Genomic DNA, 5,000 nt, shown 5'->3' with positions numbered 1-5,000 from the left:
TCCCTCATCAAACCTCTGAGAATTCACACCCCCTTAAAGAGCATTTGAGATTTTACAGGTTTGCTACCAGTAGCCGTTAAAGTGTCTGAAATGGGGACACTTTTTTCAAACGGTCACAAAATCTTCTCTACTTCGAGTTTTTAGCTGAATTTTTTTGTGCATGCCAACAAAAATAGAAGGATCATGCCTACAAAATTTGGGGCCAAAAATCCTTATAAAAAAATTTTAAAAATTCCCGAACCGCAAAAAGTTTCGAAAATCGTGAAAAATAGAAAACGAGTCATCTTCCAACGAAACTTCACGTGAAGGCTTAGGGGACCATTGTATGAATTTACAAGCCATAAAAATGGCATTGGCACGGCAGAAATTTGAAGATGTGCCTAAACCCACCAGGGCCCAGCGTGTGCCGATGGTGCTCGAGGCAACCGCCCGCACCAAGGCCCAGCGTGTGCCGATGGTGGTCGAGGCAACCGCCCGCACCAGGGCCGATAGTGTGCCGATGGTGCTCGAGGCAACCTGTCGCACCAGGGCCCAGCGTGTGCCGATGGTGATCGAGGTAACCTGCCGCACCAGGGCCCAGCGTGTGCCGATGGTGGTCGAGGCAAGTTCCCGCACCAGCGCCCAGCGTGTGCCGATGGTGCTCGAGGCAACCGACCGCACCAGGGCCCAGCGTGTGCCGATGGTGCTCGAGGCAACCTGCCGCACCAGGGCCCAGCGTCTGCCGATGGTGCTCGAGGCAACCTGCCGCACCAGGGCCCAGCGTCTGCCGATGGTGCTCGAGGCAAGCGCCCGCACCAGGGCCCAGCGTGTGCCGATGGTGGTCGAGGCAAGCGCCCGCACCAGGGCCCAGCGTGTGCCGATGGTGCTCGAGGCAACCTGCCGCACCAGGGCCCAGCGTGTGCCGATGGTGCTCGAGGCAACCGACCGCACCAGGGCCGAGCGTGTGCCGATGGTGGTCGAGGCAAGCGCCCGCACCAGGGCCCAGCGTGTGCCGATGGTGGTCGAGGCAACCTGCCGCACCAGGGCCCAGCGTGTGCCGATGGTGCTCGAGGCAACCGACCGCACCAGGGCCGAGCGTGTGCCGATGGTGCTCGAGGCAAGCGCCCGCACCAGGGCCCAGCGTGTGCCGATGGTGCTCGAGGCAACCTGCCGCACCAGGGCCCAGCGTGTGCCGATGGTGCTCGAGGCAACCTGCCGCACCAGGGCCCAGCGTGTGCCGATGGTGGTCGAGGCAAGCGCCCGCACCAGGGCCCAGCGTGTGCCGATGGTGGTCGAGGCAAGCGCCCGCACCAGGGCCCAGCGTGTGCCGATGGTGGTCGAGCCAGGAGCCCGCACCAAGGGCCGGCTTGTGTCGATGGTGTTCGGGGCAACCGCCCGTACCAGGGCCCAGCGTGTGCCGATGGTGCTGGGGGCAAGCGCCCGCCCCAGGGCCCAGCGTGTGCCGATGGTTATCGGGGCAACCGGCCGCACCAGGGCCCAGGGTCTCCCGATGGTGCTCGAGGCAACCGCCCGCACCAAGGCTCAGCATGTGCCGATTGTGATCGAGGCAACAACCCACACCAGGGCCCAGCTTGTGCCGATGGCGGTCGAGGCAAGTGCCCGTACCGAAGGGCAGCCTATGCCGATGATGGTCGATGCATGTGCCATCACCATGCGTCATCATGTGCCATTGATGGTCGAGGCCTTGGCCGAAGTTCGATTTTGAGCCACGGTGCCCATGCTTGGCTCCAGCATGTGCTGGTGCCGCATTTTTTTCACTCGGGACAGCATCGCCGGAGCATCGCCGGAGCATCGCCGGAGTACCGCCGGAGAACCTGACCGGCGGCATTGGGGTTCCGGCGATTGGGAGGGGGGCCGGGGGGGTGTGCGCACATGATGTGCGATGGGTGCTGGTACTTGGCCTTGTGTTGGCCCCCTATCCCTCATCAAACCTCTGAGAATTCACACCCCCTTAAAGAGCATTTGAGATTTTACAGGTTTGCTACCAGTAGCCGTTAAAGTGTCTGAAATGGGGACACTTTTTTCAAACGGTCACAAAATCTTCTCTACTTCGAGTTTTTAGCTGAATTTTTTTGTGCATGCCAACAAAAATAGAAGGATCATGCCTACAAAATTTGGGGCCAAAAATCCTTATAAAAAAATTTTAAAAATTCCCGAACCGCAAAAAGTTTCGAAAATCGTGAAAAATAGAAAACGAGTCATCTTCCAACGAAACTTCACGTGAAGGCTTAGGGGACCATTGTATGAATTTACAAGCCATAAAAATGGCATTGGCACGGCAGAAATTTGAAGATGTGCCTAAACCCACCAGGGCCCAGCGTGTGCCGATGGTGCTCGAGGCAACCGCCCGCACCAAGGCCCAGCGTGTGCCGATGGTGGTCGAGGCAACCGCCCGCACCAGGGCCGATAGTGTGCCGATGGTGCTCGAGGCAACCTGTCGCACCAGGGCCCAGCGTGTGCCGATGGTGATCGAGGTAACCTGCCGCACCAGGGCCCAGCGTGTGCCGATGGTGGTCGAGGCAAGTTCCCGCACCAGCGCCCAGCGTGTGCCGATGGTGCTCGAGGCAACCGACCGCACCAGGGCCCAGCGTGTGCCGATGGTGCTCGAGGCAACCTGCCGCACCAGGGCCCAGCGTCTGCCGATGGTGCTCGAGGCAACCTGCCGCACCAGGGCCCAGCGTCTGCCGATGGTGCTCGAGGCAAGCGCCCGCACCAGGGCCCAGCGTGTGCCGATGGTGGTCGAGGCAAGCGCCCGCACCAGGGCCCAGCGTGTGCCGATGGTGCTCGAGGCAACCTGCCGCACCAGGGCCCAGCGTGTGCCGATGGTGCTCGAGGCAACCGACCGCACCAGGGCCGAGCGTGTGCCGATGGTGGTCGAGGCAAGCGCCCGCACCAGGGCCCAGCGTGTGCCGATGGTGGTCGAGGCAACCTGCCGCACCAGGGCCCAGCGTGTGCCGATGGTGCTCGAGGCAACCGACCGCACCAGGGCCGAGCGTGTGCCGATGGTGCTCGAGGCAAGCGCCCGCACCAGGGCCCAGCGTGTGCCGATGGTGCTCGAGGCAACCTGCCGCACCAGGGCCCAGCGTGTGCCGATGGTGCTCGAGGCAACCTGCCGCACCAGGGCCCAGCGTGTGCCGATGGTGGTCGAGGCAAGCGCCCGCACCAGGGCCCAGCGTGTGCCGATGGTGGTCGAGGCAAGCGCCCGCACCAGGGCCCAGCGTGTGCCGATGGTGGTCGAGCCAGGAGCCCGCACCAAGGGCCGGCTTGTGTCGATGGTGTTCGGGGCAACCGCCCGTACCAGGGCCCAGCGTGTGCCGATGGTGCTGGGGGCAAGCGCCCGCCCCAGGGCCCAGCGTGTGCCGATGGTTATCGGGGCAACCGGCCGCACCAGGGCCCAGGGTCTCCCGATGGTGCTCGAGGCAACCGCCCGCACCAAGGCTCAGCATGTGCCGATTGTGATCGAGGCAACAACCCACACCAGGGCCCAGCTTGTGCCGATGGCGGTCGAGGCAAGTGCCCGTACCGAAGGGCAGCCTATGCCGATGATGGTCGATGCATGTGCCATCACCATGCGTCATCATGTGCCATTGATGGTCGAGGCCTTGGCCGAAGTTCGATTTTGAGCCACGGTGCCCATGCTTGGCTCCAGCATGTGCTGGTGCCGCATTTTTTTCACTCGGGACAGCATCGCCGGAGCATCGCCGGAGCATCGCCGGAGTACCGCCGGAGAACCTGACCGGCGGCATTGGGGTTCCGGCGATTGGGAGGGGGGCCGGGGGGGTGTGCGCACATGATGTGCGATGGGTGCTGGTACTTGGCCTTGTGTTGGCCCCCTATCCCTCATCAAACCTCTGAGAATTCACACCCCCTTAAAGAGCATTTGAGATTTTACAGGTTTGCTACCAGTAGCCGTTAAAGTGTCTGAAATGGGGACACTTTTTTCAAACGGTCACAAAATCTTCTCTACTTCGAGTTTTTAGCTGAATTTTTTTGTGCATGCCAACAAAAATAGAAGGATCATGCCTACAAAATTTGGGGCCAAAAATCCTTATAAAAAAATTTTAAAAATTCCCGAACCGCAAAAAGTTTCGAAAATCGTGAAAAATAGAAAACGAGTCATCTTCCAACGAAACTTCACGTGAAGGCTTAGGGGACCATTGTATGAATTTACAAGCCATAAAAATGGCATTGGCACGGCAGAAATTTGAAGATGTGCCTAAACCCACCAGGGCCCAGCGTGTGCCGATGGTGCTCGAGGCAACCGCCCGCACCAGGGCCCAGCGTGTGCCGATGGTGGTCGAGGCAACCGCCCGCACCAGGGCCGATAGTGTGCCGATGGTGCTCGAGGCAACCTGTCGCACCAGGGCCCAGCGTGTGCCGATGGTGATCGAGGTAACCTGCCGCACCAGGGCCCAGCGTGTGCCGATGGTGGTCGAGGCAAGTTCCCGCACCAGCGCCCAGCGTGTGCCGATGGTGCTCGAGGCAACCGACCGCACCAGGGCCCAGCGTGTGCCGATGGTGCTCGAGGCAACCTGCCGCACCAGGGCCCAGCGTCTGCCGATGGTGCTCGAGGCAACCTGCCGCACCAGGGCCCAGCGTCTGCCGATGGTGCTCGAGGCAAGCGCCCGCACCAGGGCCCAGCGTGTGCCGATGGTGGTCGAGGCAAGCGCCCGCACCAGGGCCCAGCGTGTGCCGATGGTGCTCGAGGCAACCTGCCGCACCAGGGCCCAGCGTGTGCCGATGGTGCTCGAGGCAACCGACCGCACCAGGGCCGAGCGTGTGCCGATGGTGGTCGAGGCAACCTGCCGCACCAGGGCCCAGCGTGTGCCGATGGTGGTCGAGGCAACCTGCCGCACCAGGGCCCAGCGTGTGCCGATGGTGCTCGAGGCAACCGACCGCACCAGGGCCGAGCGTGTGCCGATGGTGCTCGAGGCAAGCGCCCGCACCAGGGCCCAGCGTGTGCCGATGGTGCTCGAGGCAACCTGCCGCACCAGGGCCCA

Source organism: Durio zibethinus, unplaced genomic scaffold (assembly GCF_047325235.1).
Source record: "Durio zibethinus cultivar Kanyao isolate XHJ-2024 unplaced genomic scaffold, ASM4732523v1 HiC_scaffold_283, whole genome shotgun sequence".
Lineage (NCBI taxonomy): Eukaryota > Viridiplantae > Streptophyta > Magnoliopsida > Malvales > Malvaceae > Durio > Durio zibethinus.
Note: the sequence above shows the minus strand (reverse complement) of the source record.